This window comes from Zeugodacus cucurbitae, chromosome 2 (genome assembly GCF_028554725.1).
Source record: "Zeugodacus cucurbitae isolate PBARC_wt_2022May chromosome 2, idZeuCucr1.2, whole genome shotgun sequence".
In the NCBI taxonomy this organism is placed as follows: Eukaryota; Metazoa; Arthropoda; class Insecta; order Diptera; family Tephritidae; genus Zeugodacus; species Zeugodacus cucurbitae.
In genome coordinates, this window is record NC_071667.1 from 29,138,159 (window position 1) to 29,161,994 (window position 23,836).

General features: G+C 35.5%; 1 protein-coding gene and 1 long non-coding RNA gene across 4 annotated transcripts in view; one reads left to right on the forward strand and one right to left on the reverse strand.

Moving 5' to 3' along the window:
• Positions 1 to 23,836, reverse strand: part of LOC105213620 (zinc finger protein 395) — a 268,922-nt gene that overhangs the window by 182,476 nt on the left and 62,610 nt on the right. The gene's annotated exons all lie outside the window — the stretch shown is intronic.
• LOC128921419 (uncharacterized) overlaps positions 21,085 to 23,836 on the forward strand; it is a 74,691-nt gene continuing 71,939 nt past the window's right edge. Inside the window, exon 1 of one of the 2 annotated variants that reach the window (XR_008470884.1) lies at positions 21,085 to 21,608. This is a non-coding gene — a long non-coding RNA (uncharacterized LOC128921419). The remainder of the gene's footprint in view (positions 21,609 to 23,836) is intronic. The other variant, XR_008470883.1, reaches the window with a different exon arrangement.

Sequence of the window (23,836 nt, forward strand, 5' to 3'; positions counted from 1 at the left end):
GCGCTTATCGTTGGTTTGTATCTTGTCGCTACAGGTTGCCGCTGCCGCTTGATGCAGCTGTTGCTGTTGCAAACCGGCGCACACTCACACACACATACACGCATTCATCGCGGCACACGGTGTTACCGAGCGCATGCAAATGGCGCTCAGCGACAACAAAGGAACAGGTCTGGCTGCAGCCACTTTGGAATTTTGATTTAAGTGCTGGGCTGCAGCGCAAAAATCATAAAATACGTACACTTTAATTGTATACAACAACAAAAACGCAAGCGAAAATATAAAAAAAATGCTAAAAATAGAAAGGATAAAATTGACGTTTGAATAACGGCGACCTCGTTTGGTATTATTTGTTGTTTGTTGTTTTTGGTTATTTTTTGAGTTTCGGCAACAAATTTTTGACAGCACCAACATTTTAGGCGATGTAATTGAGCTATCATCACTTAAATCACAAAATTATCTGCAACAATGATGGAGTGAATGCTTTATGTTGCGCGTGTGTGTGTGTTGGTGTACAACAACAAGACATAGCAAAAATCCCAGTTCATAATAAGGCCAATGCAATGGTAGACAGCGGCGATCAATGACTGTGGCAGCAGAAGAGAATAGCAGTCAAGTTGACAGCGCGCTGTGGCACAGCCGGGCGGACTCTACCGCTCAGACACTTGCAAAGAAATCACCCAAGTGACTTTTCAACTTTTACTTTCCTACTCAATGCGGTAGTGGCTTTATAAGCGATAAATGCATTCGTGTGTTTGTGTTGTTTTTATTGTTACACCGCTTTGTACTCAATTTTAAGCACTTTTATACGGCTATATATTTACCGTTATGTCAGATTTTAGGTAGTGTCAGACAATTTAGCTTTGTTCGAGATCTTACGTCAAAAGCAATTTTCCTTTCTAAACAAACATCCCGACAGGAATTATGCAAGAAAGATTGCGAGATCTCATTTTAGTAGTGTAACCGATTTCGTCAATGCTGCCAAGTTTTGTTTTACTGATACTGTTTAAATACATATTTCACCACAAATCCTGTCGGTCTGTTTGTTCAGATGGCAAAGTCTGTTCGATTCGCTACACTCAAATTTGTATACAAAATTTTAAATGGGTCAAAAACCACACCTCAGAAACTACTCGACCGATTTCAACGAAAACTGTACAAACCTTTTCTTGGGCATCAAAATTCTATAGTTTGAAATTCGGTTCACCGCCTCCTTCTCATATACCACAATTTCGAACTGATTCGTTCACATTACAATATATAAGTGTATTTAAGTCAAGCACCAGTGAAGATATCGGAAGAAAACTTTGCACAAATACTTTTTTTCTAGTGTAGCATAGCCCGTATAAAAATCATCGAAATCGGACTAAAAATCTTTCAACGAATGTAAGGACCTCGAAATTTGAGGCTAATTTTTATTGAAAATAACAAATCTCTCAGATATCCTAAAGAAATTCAAAGGATTAATTTACAGTTAGGATTATTTGGGATTTAGCCTAACATGTGCTCTAAAATTAGAAAAAATATGTGAATTATGATTTTTTATTAAATCGCTGTCTGAAATGGCCGTCCACCTAGAGGTTACAGCAGCAGCGTTTAAATTATTATAATTAATATTTTTATCACCTGACAGGGTCGATCTTTGCAACCGTTGAGCTCCTGCAAAATGCCACATATACATACGGCTGTATGTGGTCGAATGGTTTCAACGAAAACGAATTGTTAAATTTTTATGCAACTCTCGATGGCAGGCGATAGCTGCAGGCGCGCACAATCACGTGAAAATTCAATATTACAAAGTTGATAAGCACAATTTGATTGGTTTCACTTTTGCCAGCAGTAGCAGCAGCAGCAACTCACCGGTGCCGGCATTGAGCAGACCACAGCAACGGACCACGAATAACGGTAATCACATTGAAGCCGTCACCAATCGGGCAACGGCCAATGCCAGCCAATCAAACAGCCATGCGGCTATGTATGGCAGCCAGTCATGCCGTTAGGCCGTCACTTCAAACCAAATGCGGCAAAAGCAAAATAAAAAAGTGAAAGTGTTTCGGTTGCTGTCGATCTTCCGCTACGGCCGACCCGCAAACCCAAAGCCACATGAGCTGCTCGAACCGCTGAGCTGCTTCCTCCTATCGCCGCACATTCCCATTTTAATTAATTCCGTGTTAATAAAATAAACCCGCACACTGCATATATACACACATACCCACATATACATATGTATATAATCGCATTCATGTGTGGCAATATACTAAAGCGCACAAAATGCTTTTAAATATATTTTTAGAGAACAGCGTTAAATACATACAGATTCATGCTTTTGGCTATTATGCTATGCCATGTGTGGAAATTGTAAAGCGGAAGTAATAACCTGTGCGCTTTGCCGCATTCGCTCCATCGGTTAGGTCGCTAAATTTTTGAGGAAACTTTGGGATAACTGCAGGAAAAATAACAGCACAGAGGGAATTTCCTGATTAATTATTCCCAAAATTTCGCTTGAGAGTGTTGTAAAGAGCGCTAAACTCTCTAAAAATTGCCTCATTGGTCAGCAGGCTGGGTTTCCCTTTGCAGGATATTTATTTTATCTAATTTTTTATAATTTACACACGAACGATTAATCGCTCAGCCGGATACGATGCCTCAAATTGTGACCTAATTTCCACAAAACTGCTATTGTTGAGTTCTTAATGTGACATTTTCTGGCGATTTTTATTGCCTAACTTGATTATGATAATCACAGGATGTATGTGAGGTCATAAGTTGCTTGAACTTCATAAATTCATTCGTGAGAGATATGAATTTTCGGAATTATAAATCGACATTCCATTATTTATAGGTTAGACTCAAAGTCAAGCCTACTTTCAATATCCTAACATCCCAATATATAGATATTGGGATAACAAACTAAAGCGACCAACGGTTCTTAAATCTTAAGAGGAAGAGGGCGTTGAAGAGAGAGAATTGTTCGAAGATTTATTCACTTTTACTCAGTTCTAACGGAGAGTTATAGACTTTCAACTTTGAAAATGTTTATATCGGCCTAAGTGAGACTCAAAAAAAAGACTTAGGCAGTGGTAGCGACAATCTAGAAGAGGCAGAATAATTTAAATATTCTAGTTAAGGGGTTACATGGGTATTGTCGGGTAAAAAATGACCTATTTTTAATAAAAATTATTTATTTATTTCAAACTTTTTTTGTCAGTCTGCGTTGTCAGCATAACTCCTGACAGGACCATCCAAAATGAAAAAAAAAAAAACAAAATAAGTATTTTAGGTAAGACCATAAACTCGTGCTTGAACGAAGGAAAGACAAAAAGTAAAAAATTGGAATTTTGGCAGACATTTTTCCAAAAAAAAATAGAAATTTCGGTCAATTTTGCTTGACATTTTGTGTTTTTGAAATAGTTGTAATTAAAAAAATCTTCGTTCAAGGACGAGTAAATTGTTTCTCAAACATCTGTGCAAAATTTCATCAAGATCGGTTGAGTAGTTTTCGAGAAAATTTGACAACCGACTTTAAAAACAGGGTTCCGCGAGAAACGCGTTTAAAGCTTTGAGTAACAATAATACCTGACTTGCAGCGCACACCTTCCTGTATCTCCGAAACTATTATTCGGATCGAAAATTTAGGATAATATTCTTGAGATTTGTAGAAACTCAAATAAGCAAAAAAATAAAAATCGATTTTTGAACCCACGAGACCCTTGTAACCCCTTAAATGAAAAAGAGGAGAGGAATAACCATTTTAAATCATAAATGTCTGTCATTTCTCTATGAAACCAAAATGCGTTTTAATTACGGCAACATAATGTGGCACGTTTCGGTAGCGTACCGGCAAACAGTAAACACAATTAAGAGAGTAGAGCAAGTGAAAATTGTTAAGCCAGTCAAATATTGTTGTACGTTGATTTTCGACAGCGTAAAATGTGGTAAATTTTTTTGTACGACTTTAAGCGAAATTTGCTCAATATTTTTTTGACAATTGCATTTCGAGCTCGTTTAACCGGTGATAATTAAGCTATTTTCGTGTATGTCGCATATGAACGATGACCATTTGTCAGTTGGAAAGTCGATTTAGTGCAGAGAAAGTGGAATAGGACAACAATTGTTTAGTCCATATGTATGACTTGTTTGGTAGAAAATTTAATGTTCTGCATTACTTAATTATACTAAGTACATGAGTGCCACTATTAACATTCATTCACAAAATTTTTATAACTCGTTTGGAAATTTGATGTACGAGTATAGTTTCTTAAAAAGAAAGTTGTATGAGAAAATATAAGTGGCAATAATTGTTAATGTAACCATATGTAACAGGTTACCTAAGAGTCTTTTCTCACGTTTAATTGAAGTAGTAATATAATTATGCGCTTTATTTATTGAACTCACAACTCTACTAGTCTCTCTTCTTTTGTTGGTGTGTTCGTTAAATTGTGATCTTGTTGAAAATTGAGAGCAATTTAATTAGTTCAACGAAACTTGAAATAGCTTTGACTAAAAGTCTATATCTTTTTGCTATATAATAGAACTGATATATTTTAGTCATATACTCGTATTACAGTGGATTTCATCTTTTATAATAGTATTATTTTCACCCTCAATTTTTTAATTAGTGAGTAAAATAAATTACAGATTAAGTAGTATTTCGTGTAACCATTATTTTCCGCTTTTGAAATCGAATTTCATGAAATATTTCAGTCTTGTCTCTTGCAACGAAGCTTTTATGAATGTTTTGAAAATTCGTTTGACGAAAGCACGATGTTTTCACCAGAAAATATGTTGTATTTAAACAGGTTAAGAGAGGATTAGTGATAATTGCTGTTTGGAAACGTGTTTTATTGATAGTTTGGCTTTTGATAATTGCTCTCTACAAGTAAATCTCTTAAATATAATTTGAGGAACGAACGATATTTGAAAAAAAAAAACTTCAACTGAAGTTAGTTAGAACTGTCTTACATCAGATCGGTCGAAGACACTCGACGCCTATTAATTGTATCACGTCTTTTATGCTTTATTTAAGATCTTTTAATGCACAATGATTTTTGTATTATAATAGAGTCGTAAATTTTTAAGTGCAGTCGACTTTTTATTCATATTACATACGTTTAAAATAGACTAACTTTGGACCAACCTTAAATGTAAGTAACCCGACAATCCGTCAATTAAATTTTTTAATGTCTTCGCAATTAGTTTAAAAGACTTCATGTTTTTTATTCTAGAAAAAATCGGAAAATAGCTTCATAATATAATAGAATGTCTGGCAATCTCTACACCTACATACATGGCATATAGACTTTAAAATTTTGATTACAGTTTTTCATGTATTGGTTTTCATGTTTTATTAAATGTAATGATTTCATCAAGAAAATAATAAATATTAAAAAGTATATTGCTTTGTAAGTGTATATTAACTCTTTATTGGACTACTATCTTTAATGCTTATATAATATTAATTTTGCCTTGTATTAATATAAATATAGATGGTTATTTTCCGGCTATCAATAACAACCGTTATGCGAAGCAATTAATTGCGGTACATTAATAACGGACTTTGGAATATTCGGCCCCTACTTGCCACTTCTTGCCGGTAGCCATTGGTGCAGTTGTTGGTATCTCCACCCACCACATTATGTGGCCATCAAAATATCTATGCCGGCATATATGAGTATATATTTACAAACAAACACATATATTTATGTACAACAATTTTATGCTAGGCATAAAGGCGCACCGACACAGTGCCCGAACTGCCAGCTACATTGCCGACAGCTTTGAATTATTTCCATGCGATTTGCTTTCCTCAAAGTTCGTACAGTTTGTTGCTGCACTTTTAATTGCAATTATATTTTCCTTCACACATTTTTCCCTGTGGCCATTGAAGTTGCACTCAAGCAGCAAAAAATGTGTTTTGCAAACTGAAGGATTTCGCAATGCGCACTGTGTGTGCAATGTAAAGCAGTAAAAAAGCGGGAAATATTTATGATTTTATATAAGCCGCCGATTGCATTTTATTCGCATAAATCATAAATATTCATAAACACATTACACAAACGAACATCGGTAAGCACATATTTACGTGTTTGAGTTATTTTAATTTTTAGCGCTGGCTGGCGGCAAAACAATTCCTACAAATCAAGTAAATAACTCCACTATTGGAACACCAATTGCAATAATACACTGTCCGTCCGTCCGTCCGTCCGTGTGTGTATATACATAGATTACCAAACGACTTGGCTAACACCTGACGTTGCAGCTATGCGCAGCAGAGACACGACGTTACAGCCGCAGCGAAAGTGTGAAAAATGTTGTGTGTAATTATGACAATGATTAATTACCGCAGAGCGCGCAAGCGTTCAGATCTGCACCTCAGCGCCTCCTATGGGCTTTGCGTGAATGCGACCTTGTTCAGCGAGTGGTAAGCCATGTAGCGCCAGCTACCGCTGACTATCGAACTGAATGGAATGGTCTAATAATTTTTGATTTATTATTACAACATAATAATATATTAAACGCATGAAGAATTTGTAAATGAACTCATACACGAGCTGCAAATCGAGGTCGTAGTTATCAAAATCGAATGCTATTACATTTTTCTATTGGATATTCAAGGATTTGTTACGCGGTCTTTGGTGTATTCCTAAAGTTAGTACCACAATACTTAGAGGGCGCTCCTAAGACTTGATTCCTATATTAGGAAGCTAGACCAAACTTCATACTTTACAAAACTTTAATCAATCATATTTGGCCATATATAATATTCGGACCCGACTTTCTGGCACCCTGTCAATCTTCTTTCCTAGCGCACGGATGACGATTTTTGAATCTATCTACTCGGGATAGTTCGTCATGTGTTTAGCTTTAGAAAGCGCTCTGGGTGAAAACGACACCATGGATAAGCTAGACGGCGGAAGACCTCGGACGACGAATACTGATCAAATCATGGAAAACATCTCGTTAAACCGGCATGTGGCATCTCGTGACAACTCCCAGGAGATGGCAGTTAGTCACCAAACCATTTTAAACCATCTGCAGAAGGCTGGATACATCAAAAAGCTTGATGCTTGGGTGCCGCATGATTTGACGCAGTAAAACCTTTTGGACCAAATCAACGCCTGCGATATACTGCTGAAAAGGAACGAACTCGACCCATTTCCGAAGCGGATTGTGTCTGGCGCCGAAAAATGGATCACATACGACAATATCAAGCGAAAACGGTCGTGGTCGAAGGCCGGTGAATCGTCCCAAACAGGGATTGTCGGCCAGGAAGGTTTTGCTGTGGGTTTGGTGGGATTGGCCAGACGCTTAATTCTACCATCTACTGTTAGAAGCAGGCGATCGACCAGAAGCGTCCAGAATTGGTCAACACAAAGGGTGTAGTGTTCCACCAGGACAACGCCAGATCACACACTTCGTTGATGACTCGTAAGAAGCAACGGGAGCGCCAAGTGATTACCTGTTCCTGTCCATGGCGAACGCACTTGGTGGTGTAAAGTTGAACTCAAAAGAGTCTTGTGAAAAGTGGCTCTCCGAGTTCTTCGCATATAAGGAGGTGGCTTCTACGAGGGAGGGAGGGGAGATATTTGCCAACCTAATATCATTCACGGTTTATTTCATTTTCAAAATTTTTTCATTTCTTATTTCGGTGTTGATCGCTGAAAGAGAGGCATTTCCAAAGAAGTTATTGCAAAAGTTGAGGTTGTTCATGTTATTATTGTTGTGGTCAACGTCGGTGTGCGCCGACAACTCTTCACTCATTTGTATGTCTTCGCCAATATCAGACGACAAGTATCAACCACATTGTTGCTGTTGCTTGTTGCCTCGTTATTTTCCGCTTGATAAATTTTCGTTTGCGAGCGTATTACGACAGCGTAAGCGCACGCTGCTGTCTGCTGTTGCCGTTGCAACAAATTAGTGTTTGAAGGTTATCCTTAAATGGCAACATTGGCACACGCCTTTTTCATGCTTTTGAAGTCGCTGCGTCACTGCCTTCTTTCGTCTTGCCCACCAATTCGTGCTGTTACATACGGTGTTTCTTGCTCACGTGCGATGGTGTGCGTGCTATTCGCAAGCAGCGTGGCTGACCTACTCACCCACTTTGTGTGACCCGAAATGGCGCAATTCCAGCACACGATTGAATCATCTTCTTTTCAGTGGTTCATCATATTTTGTTGTTGTTGTGTGTGTGTTTGTGAGAGAAAGAAATTTTCATCAAAAATTCAGCAAAAACTCGAAAATCGTTCGCAGCAATAATCGCATTCACTTTTCACTTTGTATTGAGGCCAATTGTCGCGCGCGCCGACAGCAATGAAGGGCCCACCAGCCAGTCGCCCTTTAAATTACACATAATGGTTGACCTATAAATTAATGCCCGAAAGCATTTCGACAGTTTGTGTCCAGCAACTTTCATTTTTACTTTATTTCTGCATGCTGAGATCGCGTTTGCTTTGCGTATTGTTTTCGCCCGCATGCGCATGCGCACGTAAGCGCTGAGTGGACGGCCGCGCAGAGATTAATAATGATAGATACGAAGGTATACCACGAACGTCTGAATGTATGCGGCTGTGGCCAAATATTTGGTTGCAATTTAAGGCTTTGGCAGCGCTAAAGTACCGTTGATATGACTTTTGATTGCAGGATTTGCTGGCGCATATGTAAGAATACCGTTAATGTTTGCATGTGTGTAATGTATGTTTGCGAACAGTCGGTGAAAATATGAAATTATTGCTCATTAAATGCACAAGTTATCGATAAAGTGCCATTAATAACCACTGCGTGACCAAGTTGAAAGTAGAAATAATGAGCCGGAATTCAGCGAAGAGCGACCGAAAACTTTTATCCGACTTCTTGATGACCTCATTTTGCGAACTTTGTGATATCAGTTACAATTACACATATGTATGTACATATGTATATAAAATATATTTTATGTTAACATGTTGGTAGCGAGGTACGGAAAGTACAGAAAGCTTAAAATATATAACTTTTTATCAACTGATTCTTCATCATTGATGAACCCATTTACATACTAACTTCTCGGTTCAATTTCAACCACAATTCAGAGAAAAACAGTCAAGGAGAACATGGTACCTCTCACCTAAAGATGACCACTTTTGTCGTCCTATCATTTTTACTCACTTTTAATAACAATAAAGATAGTATTCTGCTCCAATATGGTCAGTTCCCTACCCCAAAGTATAGGTTCGTCATTCCTCCTTTAATCTTAACTTCTTCTTCTTCTTAACTGGCGTAGAAACCGCTTACGCGGTTATTTCCGGGTTTATAACAGCATTTGTTTTTCCTTCTTCTGTTTGGCGCCAATTGGTGATACCACTGATAAAACTCCTGATGCCTCATCATCTCATCTCATCTCATCTCATCGGATGTTGACATCGTTCATGATTCTGCACCATAAAGCTGGACGGGTATGATGAGCGACTTGTAGAGTTTGGTTTTTGTTCGTCGAGAGAGGACTTTACTTTTCGATTGCCTGCTCAGTCCGTAATAGCATCTGTTGACAAGAGTGATTCTGCGCAGGATTTCTTGGCCGACATTGTTAATGCTGGTTCTAAGATAGACGAAATTATCTACAATTTCATAGCTATGACTGCCAAGTCGCGAATGCGCTTATTGTTTGTTTGATGACAGGAGATATTTCGTCTTGTCCTCGTTCACTACCAGATCAATACGCTTCGCTTCCTTACCCATTCTGGAAAAAGCAGAACGAACGCCGCGGTTGTGATTTTCAGTTTCAGTTTTCTCTCCACTGCAAGATGACAATCCTCATCATATCAGCTATTATATTGACATTTTCAAAATCCAATAGTTTCTATTGCAGATGTACGTAAGGAGCTTGAGCTGTCGCAGTGTCCCGTGTTACTATAAGTGCTCTCAGAGCGAGCAAGAGTGCAAGTCGAATAGAAACCCTTCGACAGTCGGTTGTGATTGCAGATTCTCGATGATTAATCTTAACTATTACCTTTAAACAAGGTGTGAAATAGAACTTACTAACAAGTATTATGTCGGTAAATGGCTGGGATGGGTTGAGTGCGTAATACCCACACTCTTTTCGTTCCTTGACAAACCAAAAAAAGGGTTTCATAGAATCTATATGTGGCTTACAGACGGCTTCGAACATAATCAAGCATCCTCGCCATAAATTAGTGAATTCGAAGTATTTTGAAGCAATGTAACTCCAACCACCAAAATAAAATAGATATTCGACTTCGTCATATATCATGGAAAACTAAGATTTATTTTGACCAAAATGACCTACAAATGTAAACACCTATTCGATACTACGAACTCATGTATGTATGTACACAAGTATGTATATAAATTGTACTGTATATAGACATGGTGGTATGTACATACTCGTACTCCTGCCTGCTAGCGTAAACAAAATTGATGAAAATTGCTTGAAAAATTGACACTAACTACATAAACGCTACTTACTTATGGGCAATTGCAAAACAGGTAGCCAACTAGACAACAACAAAAACAAGTTAGGTGAACAATCGAGATAAAGTTGCAACAACACGAATGTAGAATTTTACACTAGCATGGCTAGTATATGTACTAAAGTCAAAAGAGTTGTTGTTGAACAGAGAAAAGTGGGAGGAAGCTTTAACGGTTCCTCCGGCTAACGCTGCTCACTTAGCTCTAAAGTTGGTAAACAGCTAGATTTATGACTTAAACGAATTTGCCTAATTGCAGATTTAGTAGCAAAGCGCTGTCAAATGTGGCAAGTAAAGTGCTTGCAGTAGAGCTGCAAAACTGAGATATCTACGAAATTGATTGCAAGCAGAGGAACTAAGTATAGAAAAGGCTCTCAAATAGAAATATAAATGGGGATTATTATCATCGAGGAATTATTTTTAAACATTTATGTTTCGAGGCCTTATGGTTTATGTTTGAAAGTAGCTCTTTGAAAATACATTCCGAAAACAACTTTTGTCACAGTTGAAAAAAAAGCACAACGATCTTATGACGACTCCGTGCTCTAGAGAATACGCCCTGGAAAGAGTTTTACCGTACTACAAAAATTATGTCAAACAGTTAGAAATTCGCAATAGGAAATGAACACAATAATGATGTGTAGCTATGTTGAATAACAGAATCGTCACCATCAACACTATTGTTTAAGGAAAATCTAATATATTTAAATATTTTTAAAAGCTTCATTGAAAGCAACTTCACTAAAATGCAACAATTTCGAAAAATATAAATGCAAAAAAGCTTACGAAGCGTTCATGACGTGATAACTATTATTAACTTAAAATATTAAGAAAAAGAAAATTAAAAAAAAATATTAAAAAAAAGTTAAAAAAATTAATAAAATTGTTTTTTAATAACTGAGTGCTCAAAGTAAACGCAAGGAAAGCTTAAAGCGCATGGCAACCGGACGTGACAAATTACAAAGCGCTCATATGACACGTCCAGCAGCTGATTAGAGCGCGGCAGGTTGGCGGAAGAGTTGAAAAGAAGTTTGCATTGAATAAAAGCACAAACAAAAACAAAAAGTAATAAGTAAATTGAAATGACTTTGTTGGAGCGCGCCACTCACTGTGCGGCAGCGATAAAAAGCCAAGTTGCCACTCGGACGTCACATTTGAATCTACCGATTGCATAAAAGCATACTGCGAACTATAAAAAGTGAAAAATAGAACAATTTTTCTCCAAAAGTTTGCACAAAGTAGTGAACTTAATTTGTTTGAAATAGAAACGGTGTCGAAAAAATTCATAAAATAAACAAATTATTGATAATATAATTGGTAATAGAACTAAAGCATGTTTTATATTGAATATATTTTTAAAAGGGTTGCCACGTTTCTAAAACTTTTAAAATAAAAAAATTAAAATTTATGAAACGCTGTAATCCAACAATATGTGTATCAGTTAGTGGAACATATATTTGTGCAGGGTTGCCACATATTTTGAATATTTTATTCAAATAAATTGATGATATATGTGTATATTGGCTATCAAATATATTAGGTTTCAAAATACTTTGTGCTGGAGATAGTTCTATGAAGAGTTGCCAAAACAATTTGTCAAAATAAATTAAATAAGTTTAAGTGTAGAGTTACCAGCAAGCTGTTTTAATCACAGGAGTTTGGATATTCAAGTTGAAAATATAAAAAATATATAAGTTTTGATAGAAGCAGTAAGACTGTTCGAAGTCTAGGGTTGTAATGTTGTTTTGGCGCGGCCAGAAAAATAGCTTCATTAAATAAAGAAACGAATCACATAAAATGTGGAAATGTAAGAAGACCTTTAATACGAGTACAATGTTGCACCACCAGTGTTGCCCGTTTAATTGAACAGCAGTTATCATTTGTTCGATTCGTCACTCTCTAACGTTTGACGAATCGAAAGCTGTTACCTTACTTCAAATGCTGGCTTATAAAACCTGGTTTCATTTTCAACTTCTTTCTATCATTAGTCGATTGCATATTTATTGATTTTACGCACGTGATTTGTGCGCTTGCCCAAAGAGCGAGCAACGAAACTGACCTCGACAAAAAAAAAACAGACAAAAGTTCACAAAATACAAAGCAATATGAGATACATTGCAACATCAGCAACGGAAAGCAGTGCAATAGAAACAATTATGTATGTACATATGTACATATATGTATATACATATTTATGCAACGTAAAAGAGAAACTTTGTGCGCTCATTATTTTTACCTTTTCAATTTCAAATATCTAATGATGCACACTTACTATACACATATGTACATATGTATATACCTTCATATATCGCATACAAATGATTGCTGGTACATTTGCACGGCTATCAGCAATGCGTGATATGCATATCGTCCGAATGTATCTGCTGACACCGCCATTGCTACCGTTTACAAACGACCAATATTCATGGCCGGCGCTCGCAACGCGCGGAGTTTCGCCAAGTGTGCAGCTGGATTTGTTGTGCGGCTTTTGCACGCATGTCCGCACGCATCGCAACAAATTTCAATGCTTGGCAGCCCTGTGTGCCTTCGCAGTACGAGGGGCCAGCTCGTTTGGTGCCCTAAACTGAACTGCAGGGAATCTGGAAGCGTTCACAAGCGATTGACATGCGATGATATGCATTCAGTACGCAGTCGCAACAGTCCATAACAATAGTGACATGCAGGTCAACCAACTCTGTTACTTATATATATAATAGAGTTGGTAATATCACATGATTTGTGGCCCTCAACCTCTAAAGGTTGAATGAATTTTTTCTTTAGTATTCAAAAACTATTCTATTGAAAATATTCGAATTGAAATTGAAAGATAGCAAAATGATCACCCAAAGCCCGTGGATATATTGGGAATTCTTTAAAATTAAAAATTAAAAAACTTATAAATAAATATTAGAAGAAATCAAACCAATTCAGTTTGTAATCTAGATCTTTTGTTGCCAAGAACCTCTAGAAGTCTATCTATATTTGATTGTAGTCTCAACCCACTAACAAAATGTGTTTAGAACCCACTTATTTCTCTCCTACAAATTTCTACTAAAACTAAAATTCAAATTTCAACAAAACAATCGACAGTTTCTTATCTAAATGACATCCAAAAATACACAAATGAGAGCCATCACCAGCTAAATATAATTTGTTTATTATTGTTTTTATTTTTTTGTTTTGGTCTACTAAATGCCGTATTTAGTCGTCACCTTGTTTGGCCAACTGTGGCTTTATGGTATGCTCGCTGGCCATTGTTATTTGTTGTTATTTATCTATATCCTATCATATTTGTATCATTTCGTGTTGATTGCTTCGATGCTATATTGCTGCTAATTGCCACTTTATTAATTTACAGCGTTTTTTGTTTGCCTAGCTGTCTGCGCATACACACGCTGCGCGCGCCGCCGGCTCAACGAGCCTCCGAGTCGCCCATTCGATTCGCGTGTTTATGCGGCGACTGGATTGTACTTCACTTCAGTATTTACATTAGAAATCATAATCATTGTTTAATAGCGTTTAAAAAGTCTACCTTCATTGTTGGCATTGCTAACAGTTGTAATTGTGAGCGCCTGCATGTATGTAGATATGTATGTATGTATGTTTGCGTCCCGCCAGACATGTTTGTGTTAATTGCTTGTTGATACGAGCATGAATTTTTAGTGGCGCTGCATTAATTACTGATTGATATCAATTAACCAAAGTCGTTAATGTGTTTATGAGCTGAAATTTACGCATCGCAGCGTGTTTGGCACATAAATTTCCAAGCGGAGAGATTTGGTTTTCACGCCACGACTGCTTAGTTGCTGCACTGTGGTCTAAGACTGTATCAACACAGTAAGCGCTTAAGATCTGAATTATTAGGTATTTACGCTATTGTAAAACTGTAATTCATGCTAGTTAACTTAAAATGTTCTCTAAAGCACTTACAACTTACTCAATTCTGCCAATCGATACTTAAATCGCAATAGAAATCGTCCTAAAAAAGCTCCAAAGCATAAATTGTGTTTAATTATTTGATTGTGACCAAATCAAAAATAGAAGTGTGTAACTTTTTATGCTTGTAATAAAAGCTCTTATTCTATGAAAGTTTTTGATGAGCTTTTTGCGAAATCTACAGTGAAATCAGGGAAATCTACAGTAACAAACTTGCTTGAATTTGTAAACCATGTGTCAATGGGTTTTAGGGATAATAAGAATACTGATGTTATATATACAGACTTTAGTAAAGCATTCGATAGAGTAAACCACTCAATTCTTTTGCAAAAACTGGATCTTCTTGGTTTTCAACCAAGACTTCTTGAATGGGTATCCTCATATCTTACTAACAGAAAACAACAAGTTTTATTTAATAGTACATTATCCGATTCAATTAGTGTCACTTCAGGGGTTCCACAGGGTAGTCATCTCGGCCCGATTCTGTTCTTGTTGTTCATCAATGATATACCTTCTGTAATTAAGTTTTCAGAAATTTTATTATATGCGGATGATGTAAAACTTTTTAAATCATATACTTCTCATAATGAAAGGACTGAGTTGCAATCGGATTTAAATAATTTAGTTACTTGGTGTCACAAAAATGATATGCCACTGAATCTTAAAAAATGTAAAATGATGTGCTTTTCCCGTAGAACTGTTGATCTTTCTCCCTATGTAATAAATAACTTCAGTTTACAGCAAGTTTTTGGCTTTGTTGATTTAGGAGTTACTATGGACCCTAAACTAAATTTTAATTCTCATGTAAATTCAACTGTCTTAAAAGCTAAAGGTGCTCTTAGCTTTGTTAAACGTTGGTCTAAAGAATTTAATGATCCGTATATTACTAAAATTCTTTTTACAACATTGGTAAGGGCTATATTGGAGTATGGTTCTGTGGTATGGTATCCTAGCTATCAATCCCATTCTGATAAGCACTTACATTAGGATTCAAGTTTTAATCTTCCCCCGTATATTAGTCGTTTAAAACTTATAAATCTTCCCACACTCACTAGTCGCAGAGAAATGTTAGGTAAAATATTCCTAGTAAAACTTCTGAATGGTTTAGTTTGTAGTTCATTCCTTTTGTCTGATATTAAGTTTAATGTCCCATTGCGTTCATCCAGGCAGTTTAGACCATTATTTCTAAAATCTTCTAGAACGAATTTTGAGTTAAATGAACCATTCCGCCGAATATGTCATGATTTTAATTCGCATTCCAGCACATTTGATCCATCTGACTCAATATTTAGCATCAAAAAAGCTATTTTGTCTTCTCTTAATAAGTAACATTCAGAAATTTTTAACTTTTTGTTTTTATAAATTTTTAAATCTCAGCTGTTGAAATGTTTCTTTCTGTAGCTGAGCAGTTTGAGAACCGGATGCTTAAAAATCTCTTGCCTTTCTAGACTCGGCAAATTCCGCTCGTATGCGGACTGCGCCCCACGCGTCGGTTGGGCGGGAGGAGGGTAATCGTTTGGGTTAATAATAATAATAATAATAACTATTGCATTCCGCTAAATTTTCATAAATCTAACAGAGAATAAGAATAATAGGCTTTTTACACAGAAACTAATTGCTCCATTAACCGGCCTATGCTCGATTAAAACGTTTATTAAGATCGATTTACCATACAAAATAAAAATCTACATTATTTTTTAATTGAATTTTAATCGACTTGGAAATGAAATGCAACTCTGCGACAAAGATCGTATGTGTAATTATATATACCTTCGTTGTCTGCGATTGTCTGTTGTTTTTTAATTAAAAAAAGCTACGGTAGATGTCGCTGCTAAAAATGCCAATCAGATGATAAAACTTACCATCTTCTTATGAAAAGCAAAACCAAAAATGTAAAAGGCAAAAAAGGTTTTCTTAATAAAATATATATTAAAAATGCTTTCATTGCATTTAGTTAAAGAACATGAGCTTTTAATGAAATCTCTATATTAATTATTGCTTTGTCTAAAAGAATGCATAAATATAATCGAGCAAAACAATTTGTTTATCTTCATTGAGCTTTTTGTAAAAGCTTTCAAATATCATATGACGTTACTGTATAATATATAATATTATATAAAGAAAGGTATGAATCGTTTTCGAGTTAGTTTTAATCATCGTTTAGAATTGACAGATTAGGTCTATGAAAAGAAGAAAATTAAGTTTTCATGCTCCATTCCGCCTACTGTCGTTTAAAAGGTCACCGGTTTCAGTGGTACTTTTCTTTGAAAATTTGAGGTTGGAACTGGTTGTTTTCAGCCATATATGTATGTAGTGGGTATGACATCACTGAGCCGAGTATGTTTTTTGATATTAAATTAAAATTCAAAGCTCTTAAACTTATAATTTATTCTTTCAATTTATTTTAAGGAGACAACTAACTCTTCTAGGAGTATTTGCAGAATACCAAATGCAAATCTGTATCTCCACTAGAATATAATACCGTTAATTAGTAGAAAAAATTAATTTTAATATCGAATAAAATAAATACCGATCATTAAACTACAAATAATAAAAATGGCATAAACGAACATTGCAAATCAGATAATGAAATATAACGGTGAACAGCAATAAAACCAATGTTAATTGTTTATTTTGATGTGTTTTTAATGAAGTTTTTATTGCTATACACCAACGCTTGCTTGCAGTTATCACCAGTGAAACAACAGCAATATTCTTTTCTATGGCAAATTAGCATAAGCGTTAGCAACAACAATAACAACACATTGAGCGTAGCAACGCCACTGCAATGGGGGCATATACATTTTATGCCGACTACACTTGACACTGCTGAATGTGGCAGCATTTAACGCAAAATACATGCGCCGCCTGCTGCGGCACGCCACACAAAGAACGCTGCAACACGCGCGCTGCATTTCTAAGGTCTCCACCGGCTATTTGTGAGTGGTGTGTAAGTAAATATGTCAGGGAAGAAGCAGCGGCAACCATGACAATATTACGCGAATCAAAGTTAAATAGTCAACATTGCCGTTTACGGAGCACCCGTTCACCCAAAAAGGTTAAACTACTAAGTCGAATTGAAATCGAGAGATTCATGAGGCCATTTGAGGCGGCGAGTGCGCTTTGAGTGCGACGACAACAAAAACACATTTTTAACACTGTAATTTGCATTTTATTTGAAACACTCGATTCGCTTAAATTTTTTCTGGCAAATATCGGGGTTTAAATAGAACTATTCATTGCGGCACCTTTGATCGCGATATTGAGGCTAAATGACAAAACACTTATGCCACATCTCACTTGTTGCCACTTGATAGAGTGAGGCTAAATGGTTTTAAATGGTTGTCTTACAAAGTCTACGCACTTAGAATTATCTTTTTTAGTCACCTCTTTATTTATTGAGCTAATTTTATATACACTACTGGAAAAAATTAAGGGATCAAAAATAAATTCCAAATTTTTGGGCAAATTTCAACAGGCCGTAACTTCGAAAGAAATGGTCGTACAAGAAATCGATAAAGAAGGAAATTATAGCTCCAAGTGTCTAGTTTTTGGACAATAACTTTAAAAAATTTTAACCTCTTGCGGTTTTTGAGTAATCATAAAAAAAACCAGCAACAAAAAAATTTTCAAAATTTTTTTTAGTTCTTTTGGTGGTCTACGGGCGTGAAAAAAGTTTGTTTAACTTAACCACTATAAGGATCGGATACTTTGCTCATTTAGCTTTAATTTGGTTTTTTGAACACCTCGATACGTCCTCTTCTCGTCGAGATATCGGTCTTCAAATGGAAAAGGATCTTTTTGTCTTTGATTATCGATATCTCAGCAACCAATGATCGCACAGAAAGTGAATGGTGAGTTGCAAGAACTTGAATGAATTCTTATTAACGACTAGCCTTTGCTTTTCCGAATTTTTTTTTTTTCTTATTGTCACATGAATTTGAAAATGTAACAAAAAAAAGGGCTTTTATTGGTTTTTTGGAAAATCGTGCGCTAGATCGAAAATATTGAGGAAACCACTAATGTTAAGTGTGCCTTTTACAGTTCAATATGTCCACTAAAACCCTAAAAAAAATCAAATTAATTCAGCCAGCCGTTTTTTTGTTTCACTCGACCAAATTTTTGAAAAAATTAAAGGATCACGTTTATTACTCTGAAAAGCTCATAATTTTAAAAAATGAGAAAAAAATAGTTTTTCCCAGCTTTTTCCACATTTTTGCTCCAGAAAAATCTTAAATTTAAAACAAAATTAAAATTACGTTTCAAGCCGAGCCTAACAGTTGCCATCCCGTTTCGTGTTTTGTTGTTAAGTGTTTCGACAAATCTGTATCAGGTTATACATGTATATTCAAAAGCCCCGCACCAGTAAAAATCATCAGGAAAGCCGGAGAAGGTAGTAACCTCAAAAAAACATCGTCACGACTTTGAGAACGTTAGGTGTTGCTTTTTGAACATCAATCGGAATCATTACAAGCCTGAGTTCAACTGGCAGTCCGCTGAAATTTTGCCCGGTAATGGCATCCAAAGCGAATGGCGAGGTCTGGACCATTTACCATGGAATTATTTTCATTGACTACGTGCGTTATTGGATCGATTGGACCTCGAGATCAAATTTAGATTTTCGTGATGGGTAATCTAATGTGGTTAGACTAATTGGGATCGAAACAAATAAAAATATGATATATTTTGGTATTCGCGAAGGTTATCTGTTGAACTTAGGACACTTCAATTGATTACAGAACTCATCAATGGTAAAAGCAAGTCAAAATACATAACCCTAGTCTATCTGAACTAAAACACTTGTGTAAAAAAATCAAAGAAAATTTAATTGTTTTGAATCAAAAACGATAAGATCAACAACGAAGAAAATGTAAAATATTTTGTACATTGTAAAAATATTTTTGTTTTGTATATTTGTGAGTACATACATAAATACATACATAATTAAGTGCATTCGGTAATCAAATGGCAAAAACAAGAAAAATAGCACTGAGGTCGGAGGAATAGCATTCCCCAATGGAATTACGTAAATAGAATTTGTGAAATGGCACGTTCGTCAAACATTGCACGTCAACTGCTAGTCTAAAATAGCTAAACTCGACAATCTTAAAACGCAAATCAAACAATGTGTTGGTTTTCAAAATAAGCAACAACAAAAAATAACAGCACATATGAAAAAGTGGCAATTGGAAAAGGTCAATTTAAAGTATTTGTGCGAGGTTAGTGTAGCAGCAAATTATTTATAAATGTACGTACATATATATATATATATGTATATTAGTATTCAGCTAAATGCATTTAATAACGGCATTTATATACAAGTGTATGTATGTATAATAAGCATTACGAAATAATTGCAATGCAATGAAAGCAAAATACTTATGAAACGGTACAATTTTGAAAAACACTTACTACGAGAATACAATAAAATACAAAAATATATAATACAATGTGTATTAGAATATAATATGTGTAAAACAGTATTTATATATTATATATAAATGTGCTGAACGCCATCGTGTATCACTTCAATGCCAAAATACAGCAAATGCCATTTTGTGCTTAAAAGTGTGTGGATGTGTATATGTATGTATATATATCTTTTAGAAAATGAGAAAATCACCTTTAAAATCGTGTAGTGTTAGATATGAGGTGACTGCGACTTGACGTAAGAATTTCTTTATACTTGGAAAGCACAGAACTAGACTAGGGTCAAGAGGCCATTTTGGCTCTATAATTATTGTTGAATTCTGAATACGAACGCTTCATAAATTTCTAAAATTTGACTTGTTGACTCTGTGTATGTTTTAGATATCAAAGTTAAACGTCGAGATATTCTCCAATAAATGGAGTACTTAAGCTGCATCCTTACTGCTGCTTAAGGTATCCTGAATCCGCATTAGGTGAAAATGTGTATATGCCCAAACTTTGTACGGTTTAAAGATACGATGAATTTATAATATTTACAATAATACTTTATCCTATTTTACATTGGATTTCAAAAAAATTAACAAATTTCAGGAAACACTACCCGAGTATCGATAATATTTGAAAATTAATTTTTTGTTGTTAATTTTATTTAGTTTTTCTATCGAAGAAATTTTCTTTAACAAATCACTTTCGATTTCCTTATCGTTCGCTCATTTAATTAATTGCCAACTCCATTACGTAATCGAAAAACAACAATTATGTTCTATATGTGGTTTTCATTTGTCTATATTATTGAAAAAAAAGTTTAATTATACAACAAGTGTACGTCAGTATCATTACTACCGACTCCGCATATTCCAAACATAATATATTTACACACTCAATTCATTTGAAGTGTTGTGTTTCTTTGGCATTCGTGAGCATATTTTCCGTTGGTTGGTAATTCATTCATTGTTTATTTACTTTCAAAATGCAACATTTTTCAAATAAAGTGTTAAGACATTTATGCGCTTTGACAGCTAAACATCGGCCAGATGTTTGGAGTCAACATCGGTGAATACCAAATGCCAACACACTCACCTCATCGCTACATATGTATGTGTGTATGCACGTACAACAACGCGGTACAGCACAGCACCGGCACGACAATCAAATGCCATTTGATGAGCACGAATTCCAAAGTGACTAACTAGCCGCGTCGAGTTGATGGCAAACTAACTGACTGCCTGCCTGCCTGCCTGCCTGGATAGCTGACTGATTGGGTGGCTGAGTGATTGGCTAACTAAACAGGCAGTTAAGTAGTTAGTCGACTTGTTGGGTGATGCAATGAGAGCGCCGCTGTGCACTGCGCTCATTGAGCTATTGACTAATCGCCGATGATGGCACAACCGTAAACACACACAGCGGTGTTTAAATATTTATATACACACATGAATACAGTTATTTACTGAGTTGTGTATTGAGTTGCCGGCATTGTATAGTATTCGTTACCGAATGCGCTTGCCACTTAAGTGCGATTGATTGCAGTAGGCGCTATTAATTGACAATTTACAACAACAATGTAGCTTTGCAATTGACAAACAACCTTCAAAATTTTTGCTTGTAAACAGTAAAAGTCTCAAAATTACCATTTTGGCAATAATGTTTGAGGCGATTTTGTGTGTGAAACTAACAACCAGTAACTAATTAACAAAAAAATTCTAACTTTTAACAAATTGATTTTAATTTGGTGAATTTCTTATAAGTGGACTACTAATGGCTTCAGACTTTCTATGTATAACGGTGGTAAGTGTAAATGTATTCTATGGAATATATTATAATAACTATAAGTTAGAATTGTAAATTAAATGCATTTTTTAGTAAGAAATAATATAATACATTTTCTTAAACTATTCAAAAATTCTAGGTTGGTGATAAATTAAAAAAAGTTTAAATAAAAAAAGGAACAAAAAATAAATAAACAAGTAAGGAAGGGCTAAGTTCGGGTGTAACCGAACATTGTATACTCTCGCAATTTATTTATTTAATTTAATATAACAAACAATTTGACCTACATATTCGGCGTATTCATATATGGTAGAAAGCCCATTGAAAGTTTGAAAACCCTAATATTAAATTTATGGGAGATAGGGGAATTTATGACCCGATTTCACTCATTTTTCGCACGGAGACATGTTATTAGAAGTAACATATTCCCTCTGAATTTCTTCTAAATATCTGAGAGACTTGCCTATATTTTCGGTAAAAAATTTGTTAGAAGCATTGAAGTCCTCATATTCGATACATAGGGTCTTGAAAACTTATGGACCGATTTCGACGAATTTTAGAAGGGCGATGCCACTCTTTAAATGCAGTATGCTTGCAAAGTTCTGTTCCGATATCTTCACTGGTGCTTACTTTATATATTGTAAAGTAAACGATTCAGATTGACTTAAAAGTTTTGGTATATGGGAAGTAGGCGTGGTTATGAACCGATTTGGCAAATTTTCACAACATATCATTGGCATGTAAGGAAACTATTACAAACCAAGTTTCATTGAAATCGGTCGAGTAGTTATTGAGATATGGTTTTTGACCCATAAGTGGGCGACGCCACTCCCAATTTCCATTTTGTAAAATAATCTGACTGCAGCTTCCATCTGCCATTTCTTATGCGAAATTTAATGTTTCTGACGTTTTTCGTTAGTGAGTTAACCCACTTTTAGTAATTTTCAAACTAATCTTTGTATGGGAGGTGGGCGTGGTTATTATTCGATTTCTTTCATTTTTGGACTGTATTAAAAAGTGCCTAAAAAACGACTGCAGAAAGATTGCTTTATATACATAGCTCTTCCCTCAAAAATTTACATCCAAATATGCCCCTTCATAGTGCGATCCTTCATCCCAAATTTTATTTCTATAGCTTTATTTCTAGCTTTATTTATGGCACTTTATGTGTTTTCGGTTTTCGCCATTTTGTGGGCGTGGCAGATTTTGCTCATTTTCGAAAGCAACCTTCCTATGGTGTCAAGAAATATGTGTGCCAAGTTTCATCATGATATCTTAATTTTTACTCAAGTTACAGCTTGCACAGACGGACGGACAGACAGACATTCGGATTTGAACTCCACATTTCACCCTGATCACTTTGGTATATATAACCCTATATCTAACTCGTTTAGTTTTGGGTGTTACAAACAACCGTTATGTGAACAAAACTATAATACTCTCTTTAGCAACTTTGTTGCGAGAGTATAAAAATAATAATAATTAATTAAGGCAGTAGTCTGCTTTAGAAGCCGAAAGAAAGCGTTTTTTTGGCAATTTTTTTTTAAAGGTAAGGAAATGATTGCGGTAAACGTTTTAAGACGATAGTGTACTATATTTAAGGCTCAAAAAACAATATTTATTATTAAAAAATATTGAAATTTTTTCAAAGTTGTAAGTATTTCTCTGGAGCGCCTGGAGTCTGCACTTGTAAATCGGTGCCGGTGATGCAGGTCGTGCGATGCATCTGAAACAGTCGAACCAATTTTTTTTTTTTTAATTTTTATAAGTTTCTTTTTTTTATGAACTAAAAAATACCGAAGAAGTTATAAAATTCCAAATTTTTTCGAAGTTTGAAAAAAAAATCAATTTTTTAAGAAAAAAAAATGGACTCTAAGTTGCAAGACAAGTAGTTTATATAATACTATTGTCCAACTTTTTTAGTTCAAATAGCAGATAATTTAATACTGAAGCTAGATCACTTTGGATCGGACATATATTCTGTTTGCTATCGCCGGCACCGTTTTCTAACACGTGTGAAAATTAAAACTTGAGAAAACGCGCTTTAACAGGTTCCCTGTCCAATGTATTACATGTGATACAAAATTATTTTCTTGTACCATGTGTACAGCGTCCATGTATCATATATGATACATGCTTTCCTCTTTGCTTTTGGCATAGCAACTCACACAGCGACGTCGGTGGTATGTATCACTGATGATACATTGAGCGTATGCAATTCAACTTCGTAGTGACACGTTCCTGTA